Source organism: Eurosta solidaginis, chromosome 4 (assembly GCF_040869045.1).
Source record: "Eurosta solidaginis isolate ZX-2024a chromosome 4, ASM4086904v1, whole genome shotgun sequence".
NCBI lineage: Eukaryota > Metazoa > Arthropoda > Insecta > Diptera > Tephritidae > Eurosta > Eurosta solidaginis.
In genome coordinates this window covers 124,912,437-124,927,152 of record NC_090322.1, presented here as the reverse complement: position 1 = coordinate 124,927,152, position 14,716 = coordinate 124,912,437, and the positions used below count along the sequence as shown (strand labels likewise).

The 14,716-nt window shown below is 40.4% G+C and overlaps 1 protein-coding gene across 1 annotated transcript in view; it reads left to right on the top strand.

The window, feature by feature from the left end:
* Positions 1-14,716, top strand: part of LOC137250276 (myosin heavy chain, clone 203-like) — a 77,362-nt gene that overhangs the window by 48,122 nt on the left and 14,524 nt on the right. The window lies entirely within an intron of this gene.

The window sequence follows — 14,716 nt, the reverse complement described above, 5'->3', positions numbered from 1 at the left end:
ATGTATATAAAAATTCAATTCAATTATTAAGTGATAGGTTTGTATGTATGTATGTATGTGTATGGTAATTCAAGTGATTTGTGGGTTTATGCGTATGAGGAAAAAAAACTTATACGCTAGTATCAAAAACAAAAATGCTTAAGTATATAAAAAAAATTAATTAAAACTGAAGTTAAATTCAGGGGCTATGTGCGTGTGTGTGTGTGTGAGAATTAAAACAAGGTTTGTTTGGGTGTAAAATATTATGTATATGCTAATCGAAACATAGAAACTTAGGACTTGCAAAAGGGAGAATTCAAATTATATGTTGGCTCTTGTGTGTATGCGTCGCAAGACAAACCTTTTTTTTTTTTTTCTGCCTTAAATGTCTCGTATCCAACCCAAAAATATGATCCAAAACCAAAAACAAAATAACTCAGGGATCAAAAATTAAATGCGAATAATATTTTTGATACCTAGTGATCTAGGTTTGACGATTTAAGGGTCTGACCCAGAATCCAAAAAAAAAAATACCTCAGGGATAAAACTGAAAACAAAATTAAACTAAAACTAAAACCAAACTCTAATACTATGTTTGTGTGGGTGAGCTAGTTGGATGTAAATTTTCGAAAAAAAAACGCAATTCAAGCAAGATGTTTGGAAATAATCCTCCTAAGAAATATTCAGTAAAAAAAAAAAATTTTTTTAATAATCTCGAAACTCCAAGAATATTAAATTTTGAATTTGAAATCAAAAGTTTCCAAATGAAATTTAATGTATTTGTATTGGTGTCTGTGGTGCTGCCTTGGCGAAGGTTCAGCGAAGGTGGTTAGTCCGTCTCTATGTATATGAAGTCTGGTCAATCGTGCTGTCCGTGGAAGTGTGGCACTTCACGTTCACGAACTTATACCTATGAGTGGATGCCACACCTCCTACTCCTAAATATCGTGGCGACGACTGTAAACCTCACTTACCGGCAGTGCTGGACTCCCGGTAAGGTAGCTTGAACAGCTCGCCACGATCTCCTACCTAAGTCCGTCGCTAGCTAAGTGTCATACCAGTTACCACTTTGTCGAGCTGTTAAAGTTCAACAAAGGAACCCTGACATGGACACTCAGCTAATCCCTATCATCTGGTCATGATGACACTTGTCGATCAGGTGAACTCAACCGGCGTTGCCATCATGACTGTCCCTGTCCTGTCAAAAGACGGAAATAAGGATTGGGTTTGGAAGGGTAAAAGAAAAAAAAAATGGAAAATCTAAGAAAGGAAAGGTTGAAAAAAATTAAGAATTTCAAAAATGACAAATAGGTTAGTCCGTCTCTATGTATTTGAAGTCTGGTCAATCGTGCTGTCCGTGGAAGTGTGGCACTTCACGTTCACGAACTTATACCTATGAGTGGATGCCACACCTCCTACTCCTAAATATCGTGGCGACGACTGTAAACCTCACTTACCGGCAGTGCTGGACTCCCGGTAAGGTAGCTTGAACAGCTCGCCACGATCTCCTACCTAAGTCCGTCGCTAGCTAAGTGTCATACCAGTTACCACTTTGTCGAGCTGTTAAAGTTCAACAAAGGAACCCTGACATGGACACTCAGCTAATCCCTATCATCTGGTCATGATGACACTTGTCGATCAGGTGAACCCAACCGGCGTTGCCATCATGACTGTCCCTGTCCTGTCAAAAGACGGAAATAAGGATTGGGTTTGGAAGGGTAAAAGAAAAAAAAATGGAAAATCTAAGAAAGGAAAGGTTGAAAAAAATTAAGAATGACAAATAGGAAATAATTAATTAAAGTAAAAATGGGAAATTTAAAACAAGAGATCATTAATTAACGTGTAAATGAAAAATTGGTCGAGCTATTAACGTTCGGAATACCAAAGCTAAAAACTGATAGAAAATTTTGGAAACTACAAAAAAAAAAATGTAAGCGGAACTTGAAGGATTAATGGGGATCGAGAAAAAAAACTGCAAAACAAAATACAAATTTAAAATTGATAAAAAGGGAAAAGGAAGAGTGAAAAAGGTGATCGGGCTATTGTCGTTGGGCGCCATTGTTACGTGGCTGACTGTTTGGGTGGCGAAGGAGCGGCGGCAAGCAGGTATGGGTGCGGGCCCAGGCTAGCTCGTCGTCTTGGGCGGGGTATTTCACCACCGTCCTCACCCGCAGCCACATGAACAAAAAGGGGGTTCATACCTGCATATTTTGTAAAAGAAGGGAAAGCTGAAACAAATAGAAATAAACGTGAGGGGCAGAGTTAAGAGGGGAAAAAGATGGAGGCCTGTCCTGTCAGGTGGAGTCTACCCTCCCTCTGCAGTGCAACTTGCACTGCACCGTGGGCACTGTGCTGGCTCCTGTTTGCCTTACAGTGCCCCCAAACCTGACTTAAGTCTGTCCATCCGTCAATAAGTCATTTCCCTATCACTCACCTTCACCTTACCTTACCGCGCGCAAGCGCAGCACCAACACCAAAATTCGACTTAGCCCTGCATTATTGAAAATATTAAAATTTCATCCAAACATAATTCTTATGATTTATTTACAAAATTTTTTGGTTTCCAAATTACCAACTAGTAATAAGTGCAATAATTTCAACAAACTTTGAACTCAAAGTTTACTACAAAATAATTTGCCAAGGATTCCAAAAGGCTTAACTAGTATCAATTTCTTAAACTCCTACTTACTCAAAGTAAAAAAAAAATGCTCAAATATAATACTGAACCTTATTACTAGCTAACATTACAAATTCATGTGAAGGCAGGACGAAGTAGATAAATTCCAAATTCCATACAATACAAAATATTTATGGCTACTAGACAAAGTCTCTGAACTCAAATAAAAAAAACTTTTAAACCTTTAGGGCCACCCTAATGACATATTATTAATAGGAGCTAATTCTAAATCATAAAATTACAAATTCAAATAAAATGAAACAAAATAAGAGGGCGAACAAAAAAAATTCAAGTACCCTAATCTCTGACCTACCGCAACCGCTCAAGTAAACATAAGATCAAATATGTACAACGCAAAAGTAGGTCATCAAAGCAAAAGAATTTATATGTTTATGAAAACAAAATGTATGTACGTTTTTCATGCATGCACGTATGTTCGTTGCAATCTGTTCTTATTTTTCTGATTTGCTAATTCCTGTTCTATTTTTGCAAGAGCAGGAATCTGTGCTAACACATGTACATACAACTAAACAGGTGTATTTTGATAAATTTTTATGTTTCACTCAAAACACTCACCAAGTTACTCTTCTCTTCCAACGGCGCCGCTGCAGTTGAGTAGCTTTGCTGAAAACGCTGAAAAGAAATACTCTTAGCATGCATACAATTCTACAGGCCACGCCCACGTTGGCCACCCGCAATCACTCAGCCAAGATCACTCGCTAGTGATCTTTAGTAATGAGTGCTTTGATAGTATTAATTCTACCAACGTGACGGTGAAACGTGTTTTAAAAAAAAGTATATTCGCACCAGCAAAAGAAAGGATGCTTATGATGCTGAAGGCATCATTACAATTTCGGGGTGAGAGACCAATAACGCGGTATATTGGCCGGAATAAAAATAAAAAAAAAAATATTATTTTTTTTTCAAAAATCAAAAAAAACCGAAAAAAAGATTTTAAAAGCTCAAAGTTTAACGATTCTGAGTTACGGCTACCATGCATAGCCAAAAGAAAGAAACACCTAAGAAAAATATGTATCTGGTAAGGAAAGATAAAAAAAAGGGGGAAAAAAAAAAAAATGGAACGTCAGACCAAAAAAACAAAAAAAAGGGATGAAAGGAATAAACGAATGAGAATATTTAAATTGGAGGGAGAGTGCCACCATTAGGAAGTATGGTGTTAAAGTGAATCCCAAATAGGCGTCTGACCCCTGAAACTAAATGACCCCTGTTGCCCGTTTCCTACTAAAAGTATGCTCCTTCCGACAATATAAACGAGATATAAATAAACGTAATAATAAAAAAATACAATAAAAAAAATAATGTGACCAAATCCAACACCGGGACCGTTCCTCCCTCCGCCTGTGCTTGTGGTAGTTTGTAAGGCCAAAATGTGTAAATGTTGCTGCCAACTTTATTGTGATGGTTGCTGCCGTTTTTCTTTATTTGTTGTGTTAGCTCCCTAGGATTTTAGTTACCTGTGGTGTCGTTGCCGTTGTTGTTGTATTGCGCGCCAATACATAACGACTTAGTGTGGCGCTTGTGGGTATTGTTGTTGCGACCCAATGCCGCTGGTGGAAAATGCTCCTCCTCGATATTGCCAAGTTCTTGTGTTTTCACTGTGGTTGTAGTGTATGCGCCGCCAAATAAAATTATAGTGTAGTGATTTTGGATGTGAATAGTTGTTGGGCGATATGTCGCCGATATACGAACGTTGTTGTACTGGTTGTTGGGCGGTGCGCCGCCAATCTCACAAAAATAGTGTTGTTGTCGTCGAGCGGTATGTCGCTAAGATGGAAATATATACAAGTTGTGGTTGTTGCGGCCGTGTGTTGTCAACAAAAAAAAATGCTGTAGTGGATGTTGTTTGCCGGTACCAATGTAGTTGCTGTTGTTGCTGCGTTCTAACCCCTCCAATAAGACATGTTTCTAAAATTGCTTTGCCGTCGGCTAAATAATAAAGTGTTGTGACGATTACTGTTGGCGTTGCGCCGCCAATACCAAAACTCGTGGTTGCTATTGTTGGAGCGGTATGTCGCTAATTCGGCCTTTAGGCCGCAAACCGTAATTTTCAATGCTCTGCCCAGTGCGTTCTTTCCAAAAGGGAGTGTCCTGTTAATATAAGGAAAGAAAAACATTATTCTTGGGGAATAACTAGTGCAAGAAACCTGGTGATGCTAAAACTATTTTTTTTTGTTTTTTTTTGTCTGCATGATTGATATACACACCGACATACATATGTCTGTACGGAGGCGTGCATATATGCATGCAAATTTGCTTTTGGCTTGCTTGGAAAATTGGCTATGTGGACGCCAGCTTCCCAGTGGGCATGCCAAGTTGGTGGGAGATAAAAAAAAATTCAAGGGCAGAGAAAACCATTGTACTTACCAGGAACTTACACATCCTCATACACACCAGAACAGAACAAACACATAGGTTGATAGCAACATGGTGAGATTTTACTTATGATAACAGCATGATGCCAAGCGCAACATCTTATTTCCGTTGCAACATTGTGTTCACTATAGGTACAATGTTGTCAATGTTGATGCTGTTATGATAATATTGTAACGAATTTGCTTGCAAATCCTCTTATTTGCAATCCTCTGCTAAGTTCGAATCACTAAACTGTTGAATAAATAACTCCAATTTGTAATAATGCAAAATGGCCTTTATTAAAGTACTTCACAATAACAAACTGTGCAACGAATAGCTTGCTTAATAACCACACTGATTGATAGCTCAATGAAACTCTACTATTCAAAATAACACTGCTATTGCTCGCTAGATATCGTCTTAATCAAACTGTTTGACAACTCAAATCAAACTGAATTACTTCTTACTCGCCTGCGCCACTTTTATAGTTTACGCTGCATACATCTAGGCTCTTCTATTTCCAGAAGTTACTAGTTAGTTTCGGCTACAAAATCGCCAGCCACAACTACGTGCACAAATTATTGCTCTCTCTTGTGACAACTCAGATAAGATATATGCATGTATTTGTGCATTGCCGCTCCGATGTTCGTATACGTACATATGTGTAGACGCAATTATTTATTCGTTTATGTAGATACATAATGATTGAATTATTGATGTGCATTCACGTCGCTGGTTAGCATCGGCTTAGAGACGATAGCATTGCTCAGTGCTACTAACATTCGTTACAATATTATGTTAATGGCAACATTGCGGCTAAGGCACGGACCTGGACACAAAACACATAGACACATATACACGCTGTCACCCATTCAAGCCAGTATGGAGACAGGCTGTCGTTACAATACTTTTAATGCCATAAGTCGAACAAAAATTTACCAATCCTTGTAAAATTTGATAGGGGCTTAGATTCTGGGACGATAACTTATTTCTATGAAAAAGGGCGAAATCGGTTGAAGCCACGCCCAGTTTTTATACACAGTCGACCGTCTGTCCTTCCGCTGGGCCTTTAACACGATAACTTGAGCAAAAATCGATATATCTTTACTAAACTCAGTCCAGGTACTTATCTGAACTCACTTTGTACTGGTATAAAAAATGGCCGAAATCGGACTATGACCACGCCCACTTTTTCGATATCGAAAATTACGAAAAACGAAAAAGTGCCATAATTCTATACCAAATACGAAAAAAGGCATGAAACATGGTATTTGGATTAGTTTATTGACGCAAAATATAACTTTAGAAAAAAACTTTGTAAAATGGGTGTGACACCTACCATATTAAGTAGAATGAAATGAAAAAGTTCTGCAGGGCGAAATAAAAAACCCTTGAAATCTTGGCAGGAATACTGTTCGTGGTATTATATATACAAATAAATTAACGGTATCCAACAGATGATGTTCTGGGTCACCCTGGTCCACATTTTGGTCGATATCTGGAAACGCCTTCACATGTACAACTACCACCACTCCCTTTTAAAAGCCTCATTAATACCTTTAATTTGATACCCATATCGTACAAACACATTCTATAGTCACCCCTGGTCCACCTTTATGGCGATATCTCGAAAAGGCGTCCACCTATAGAACTAAGCCCCACGCCCTTTCAAAATACTCATTAACACCTTTCATTTGATACCCATATCGTACAAACATATTCTAGAGTCACCCCTGGTCCACCTTTATGTCGATATTTCGAAAAGGCGACCACCTATAGGACTAAGCTCCACTCCCTTTTAAACTACTCATTAATACCTTTCATTTGATACCCATATTGTACAAACGCATTCTAGAGTCACCCCTGGTCCACCTTTATGCCGATATCTCGAAAAGGCGACCACCTGTACAACTACCACCACTCCCTTTTAAAACCTTCATTAATACCTTTAATTTGATACCCATATCGTAAAAACACATTCTAGAGTCACCACTGGTCCACCTTTATCGCGATATCTCGAAATGGCGTCCACCTATAGAACTAAGCCCCACGCCCTTTTAAAATACTCATTAACCCCTTTCGTTTGATACCCATATTGTACAAACGCATTCTAGAGTCACCCCTGGTCCACCTTAATGGCGATATCTCGAAAAGGCGACCACCTATACAACTACCACCACTCTCTTTTAAAACCTTCATTAATACCTTTATTTTGATACCCATATCGTACAAACACATTCTAGAGTCACCCCTAGTCCACCTTTATGGCGATATCTCGAAAAGGCGTCCACCTATAGAAATAAGCCCCACGCCCTTTTAAAATACTCATTAACACCTTTCGTTTGATACCCATATTGTACAAACGCATTCTAGAGTCACCCCTGGTCCACCTTTATGGCGATATCTCGAAAAGGCGACCACCTATACAACTACCACCACTCTCTTTTAAAACCTTCATTAATACCTTTAATTTGATACCCATATCGTACAAACACATTCTAGAGTCACCCCTGGTCCACCTTTATGGCGATATCTCGAAAAGGCATCCACCTATAGAACTAAGGTCCACTCCGTTTTAAAATACTCATTAATACCTTTAATTTGATACCCATATCCTACAAACAAATTCTAGAGTCACCCCTGGTCCACCTTTATGTCGATATTTCGAAAAGGCGACCACCTATAGGACTAAGGTCCACTCCCTTTTAAAATACTCATTAATACTGTTACGAATATTAGCAAAACTAAGGAGTGCTGCCAGCTCTAAGCCGATGCTAAGCAGTGACGTGAATACACATCAATAATTCAATCATTATGTATCTACATAAACGAAACAATAACTGCGTCTACATATATGTACCATGTGCGTATACGAGCAGCGGAGAGCCAATGCACTAACACATGCATATATCTGAGATACTCCTATAAGTATGCAATAAGAAAAACTATAAAATTGTGCAATTGTAGTTACAGCTGAGAAGTTTGAGAGCTGCTGGACTAGTAGATTCTCGAAGCGACTAGAAGATGCGAATGTTAAAATCAAAGAGTATAAAAGGCGACAGATGTAGAGGCGCTGTAATTTAGTTTGATTTGAGTTGTCAAGCAGTTACGACTAAGACGATATCTAGCGAGCAATAGCAGTATTATTTTGAAAGCCAATTTCCTTTAAGCTATCAGTTTGGTTATTAAGCTATTCGTTGCACAGTTTGAGTGTTATTGTGAAGTATTTTAATAAAGGCCATTTTTTCATTATTCAATATTGGAGTTATTTATTCAACAGTTTAGCGATACGAACCTAGCAAAAGGGCAAATAAGAGGATTTGCAGAAAATTCGTTACAATTGGTGTCAGAAGAGGAATTCTTGAATAAATTCCAGAGGACAACAAGGACATGGCAAAGTTCAGTGAATTGAAGTTCCAGCAACTAAAGAAGGAGTTGGAGAGCCGTGGATTGAATACAAGCGGCGTTAAACTTGAACTTCAGGCACGGCTACGAGAGGCAATGGAAGCAGAAGGAATTGATGTGGAAGAGTATGACTTGCATCTTGATAGCGAGGAAATAACAAAAATTGAAGAGAAAAACGAAACATCGCAGACAGTTACGAGCACAGACTTGAACATGATTTTGGCTGCAATATCTGCTCAAACATCGACAATTTCATCACAGATGGAATCCCAAGAGACACGAATAACATCGAAAATTGAAGCACAAGAAACGCATATGTCAGAAATGTCGACACAGATAACATCCAAGATGGATGTACAGGAGGCACGCATTTCAGAAATGTCGTCAGAAATAACATCTAAAATTGAAGCACAAGAGGCACGTATATCAGAAATGTCGACACAAATTTCAGCACAGGTATCATCGCAGATCTCTGCACGACTACAATCGCGTATGGAAGAGAAACTAACACAGTTTCAGGAAGGGTTCAGTGGTCGACAAGATAAAATGGAGGCCGAGATAGATACTTTGAAAGGTCGGATTCAGGAGTTACAATTGAACCGTCCAATCACTTCAACGTCTACTCTGAAGGTAAAATCCCCAACGTTTGATGGTTCTGTTCCATTCCAGGTATTTAAGCTCCAATTTGAGAAGACGACGGCAGCGAACAACTGGAATGCTGAAGATAAAGCTGCAGCTCTGTTCGTGGCATTGAAAAAGCCAGCAGCCGAAATCCTACAGACGATTCCCGAAGGAGAGCGGAACAACTATGAAGCATTGATGGCCGCTGTCGAGAGACGTTATGGAAGCGAGCATAGGAAACAGATATTCCAAATTGAGTTGCAAAACCGTCACCAAAGAGCGAATGAGACTTTGCAGGAGTTTGCCTCGGATGTTGAAAGGTTGGCTCATCTCGCAAATGCGGACGCACCCGTGGAATACACTGAAAGGGTAAAGATTCAGAGCTTTATAAATGGCATACGATATGTGGAAACGAAGCGGGCTACATATGCGAATCCAAAACTAACATTTGCTGAAACGGTATCGCATGCTCTGATTCAGAAAACAGCGTCGCTTCTGTGTAAGCCAGTTTTCAAAGCACGCCGTGTGGAAGTAGAAAGGCCAGAGTGGGTAGACACAATTTTGGAAGCACTGAAGGGATCTCAACAGAAGAATGCCGGAGTTATTAAATGTTTCAAGTGCGGCAACCCAGGTCACATTGCACGTCATTGCGATCTTGGTCCTAATAGTTCCAACAATGTGGGTCGCCGTAAATGCAAAGCTGGCGGAAATGAGCAAGAGCGTGTCGGATGTAAAGAACGAAAACTTGCCCCGGCTATTGAATGCCCTGTGATATCTGTGTCGCAGATTGGAAGGAAATCAAGCAGTCTTACTATCAGAGGGAATGTGGATGGTAAAGAGCGTGTACTGACTGTAGATACCGGGGCATCTCATTCCTTGATTCGATCTGATTTGGTCTACAGGAGAGTAAAGTCATTACCTGGAGCAAGGTTGCGTACGGTCACAGGCGAGTATAATCAAGTCCAAGGCGAAGTGGTATGTGAGGTATTAATTGGAAAAGTCATGGTTCTACACAAATTCGTTGTGGCAGAGATCGTTGATGAAGTCATATTGGGAGTGGACTTCTTGGTTGACCATGACATCAGGATCGATATGCGGAGAAAAATTATGCGCTATAAGAACCAGGACATACCACTTAACTTTAGTTTGGAAAAAGGGTTCAGCAGTAATCGGGTACTGGTGGAAAAGACTCGACAAAGACCACGAAAGTCAAAGGCAAAGGTTGATAGATCGAATGGGCCAAATAAATCAAAATCAAAAGTACCTGTGAGAGAAACACTGGCATTGACAAAACCTAAAAGACGCAGGAAAACGAAGCAACGAATTTCCGAGAAAGAATGCGAGGGTAGTTTCAAGCCAGAGCGCACTACTGTGGGGAAACGTGGGAACGATACTGATTATGCAAAGCAAATCCGTCCAGCGCAAGCTCTACGAAGTAGTTCATCGGCCAAACAACAGAGTGTGAAGGAACGAACCAGGGTATTGAGTAGTACGATGAAACACAGGTACCATGAGAACAATAATTCGAAAGGTTTCTTGGCGGGAGATTTGGTACGGTTATACAACCCTCACCGGCGGAAAGATGTTCCATCCAAATTTCGGTGCAGATGGGAAGGCCCGTACAAGGTTGTGAAGAAGATCAGTGATACCATCTACCGCATACAAAGCATTGAGAAACCACGGAGTAGAAGAGTGGTACATTTGGCGATGCTAGCAGCGTTTAGATCGAGAGATTTGTCTGATCGGGACGATCAGACTTAGGTGGAGGGCAGTGTTACGAATATTATCAAAACTAAGGAGTGCTGCCAGCTCTAAGCCGATGCTAAGCAGTGACGTGAATGCACATCAATAATTCAATCATTATGTATCTACATAAACGAAACAATAACTGCGTCTACATATATGTACCATGTACGTATACGAGCAGCGGAGAGTCAATGCACTAACACATGCATATATCTGAGATACTCCTATAAGTATGCAATGAGAAAAACTATAAAATTGTGCAATTGTAGTTACAGCTGAGAAGTTTGAGAGCTGCTGGACTAGTAGATTCTCGAAGCGACTAGAAGATGCGAATGTTAAAATCAAAGAGTATAAAAGGCGACGGATGTAGAGGCGCTGTAATTCAGTTTGATTTGAGTTGTCAAGCAGTTACGACTAAGACGATATCTAGCGAGCAATAGCAGTATTATTTTGAAAGTCTATTTCCTTTAAGCTATCAGTTTGGTTATTAAGCTATTCGTTGCACAGTTTGAGTGTTATTGTGAAGTATTTTAATAAAGGCCATTTTTCCATTATTCAATATTGGAGTTATTTATTCAACAGTTTAGCGATACGAACCTAGCAAAAAGGGTAAATAAGAGGATTTGCGGAAAATTCGTTACAATACCTTTAATAAGATACCCATATCGTACAAACACATTCTAGAGTCACCCTTGGTCCACCTTTATCGCGATATCTCGAAAAGGCGACCACCTATACAACTTCCACCGCTCCCTTTTAAAAGCTTCATTAATACCTTTAATTTGATACCCATATTGTACAAACGCATTCTAGAGTCACCCCTGGTCCACCTTTATGGCGATATCTAGAAAAGGCATCCACCTATAGAACTAAGGCCCACCCCCTTTTAAAATGGTCATCAACCCCTTTCATTTGATACCCATATCGTACAAACAAATTCTAGAGTTAACCCTGATCCACCTTTATGGCGATATCCCTAAATGGCGGCCACCTATAGAACTATGGCCCACTCCCTCTTAAAATACTCTTTAATACCTTTCATTTTATACACATGTCATACAAACATATTCCAGGGTTACCCTCGGTTCATTTTCCTACATGGTTATTTTCCCTTATGTTGCCACCATAGATCTCAACTGAGTATGTAATGTTCGGTTACACCCGAACTTAACCTTCCTTACTTGTTTATTGCTGCAGTCTAACAAAAAAGTTTAAACAAAATATTTGCCAACAATTGAAGCATTGGCGTTTGTTTGAAAAATACCTTTTTAGAAATGCGCAAATAACACGATTCAATCACAAGAGGTTTAGGTTAGGCTAGGTTGAACTGGCCGGTCCATGAGGACCTCACATAGACTGATTGAGTCCGTAGTGTTACCAGAAGTTTTTTTTTTAACGACCAAACTGAAAAACCCTATCAAAAACCAGGATCTATGTTATAAAATAACTCCGTCCTTTTGGCAAATACTAGAAGCTTCCTAGGACATAGGCCACTTGTTGCTTCTAGATATGACATCTGTATCACTCCTAATAGCTGGATTCTTAGCCTGGCAAGTGCAGGGCACGAGCACAGAACGTGCTCGATCGTTTCCTCCTCCAACCCGCACTTCCTACATCTGCTATCACTGACCAAGCCTAATTTAAAGGCATGTGACGCCAGAAGGCAGTGTCCAGTCAGAATACCCGTCATGAGTCTACAGTTCTCTGTTTTTAATGATAGAAGCAACTTTGTTAGTCTAAGGTTGTAAGACCTACACATAATCTTCGACACTTTACAGCCTCGCGCTTAAACCCACGCCTTTCCCGCTTGGTCGATCATGTGCACCTCTCGCCTTCGCTTAATCTCGCCTAGTCTAATTTGGGCGTCAAGCTTCAAGGGATCCGGCTTTTTTAGCTAGTTCGTCCGCTTTTTCATTCCCATCTATTTCAATATGCCCTGGGACCCAATATAGATGTATGCTTCTCCCTGTCTCGATTCTCTCCAGAGACTGCTTACACTCTAACACGCATTTAGATGCTGTGCTATGCGAGATTCTTACCTTAATTGCTGCTTGACTGTCAATATAAAAGTTAACACGGCTGCAGCTTAAGCTATTCTCTTCCAGGGTTTCTACTGCTTTGGTTACGGCTAATATTTGCGCTTGGAAAACGCTACAGTAATCCGGCAGCCTGTAGGATCTGCTTATTTCCGGATCAGCACAGTATACCGCAGACCCTACTCCCACTACTTTGGAACCATCTGTGTACACATGTATCGCCTCGTCCGCCATTTGCGCACCCTTGCGCCAACCGTCCACCTCTATTGTGGCCTTAAGATCTCCCTCGAAGCGAAGATAGGGAATCAGGTAGTCTGTTCGTCTTGTGATTGATGACGCTATACTACTATGGCCATATGGTCGGCGCTCAAGCTGCCCCGAGGCACCGAGCCTGGTTGCAGTTGTTAACGCTATGTTCTTTGCTACCAGGTCTACAGGTGGAATGTACAGAATGGCATACAGTGCAGCCGTCAGGGTTATTTTCAGGGCTCCCGTAATGCTAAGCATCGCTAGTCTGCATACCCCTCTAATTTTGTGAGGTATGTTGTTTTTTGTGTGGCTTTCCACCAAACAAGAACTCCATAGTATAGAATAGGGTTTACAAACGTTGTAAAAGCCCAACGAGAAAGAGAGGGCGATAAGCCCCACGTACACCCCAGCACTCTTTTACATGCATAGAGTGCCGTTGAGGCCTTCTTCCCCCTCCTCCACGTTGAACTTCCATGACAGCTTACTGCCTATGGTGATTCCTAGATATTTTGTGCAAGGTTTCTCCTGTAATGTCACCCCTCCTAACTTAGGCCTGGTCCAATTTGGGACCTTGTACCTCTTTTTAAACAAGACCATATCCGTCTTCTCCGCATTGACTTTCAACCCGACATTAGATGCCCAGGTATGAATATCCCGAAGCGCCCGATCCATCAAAGAACTAATCGTTGGAAGGCACTTTCCACTTATGACAATTGCAACGTCATCTGCGTAAGCCGTAAGTTTTACGGGTCCCTCATCGAATTACCTGAGCAGTTGGTTGATGAGCAGCGTCCACAGCAGAGGTGATAGCACCCCTCCCTGCGGCGTGCCCCTGTCCACTGATTTCGTGGCCTCGTACAATCCCCATTCTGATGTAATCTTCCTCCAATTTAACATGCATCCGATCCATCTGATTAAGGCGGGATGTACTGTAATGTAATTAAGACCATCGATAATCGCGCTTTTAGAAACATTATTGAAAGCCCCGGCAATGGCCAAGAAACCTCACAAGAGGTTTGCTCGGCTGACAAAAATGTTTGACAATTGCACCCATTTTGCTCCCAAATCGAATTGACATCCGTTAAATGTGTTGTTTCTTTGCGATTTTTTGAAAAATATTAGTAGTAGAAATAGGAAGCAATCAGTTTACAAATACCCGATAAGTACTGAACTACATAATTCCTTAGGACATTTTCGTAATTTTCTGATGAATTTATTAACTATATAAGATAACTACGGTTATCTTCTGCTACCCAAGAATTAGGTGGAGATTCATGCCGTACCCGGCCATGCACACACAAATATGATGGAAAAATAAGTGGGGTTACCTTCTACCCTTTAGGTTAGCGCGGAGGGCGCCGCCACCAAACTGTTGGTTCTGTAGAGTTTATGATGATTGTCTGGGCGGTCTTTTCCGCCAGGTACACATTAGAAATTAATTAAAACTACTTTTTTATTTTAAAATGTTAATTCGCGTTTATTTAATAAACTTTTTGTGAGCACGTCCGACACGTATATTTGCCAAATTTATAATGATGGCGGTGAAACCAAAGAGGATGAATACAATAAGAGCCGTCACTCGTTATTTTGTGGCGAGTATCTCGCTGAAAATTGAAAAAATTGATGCCGA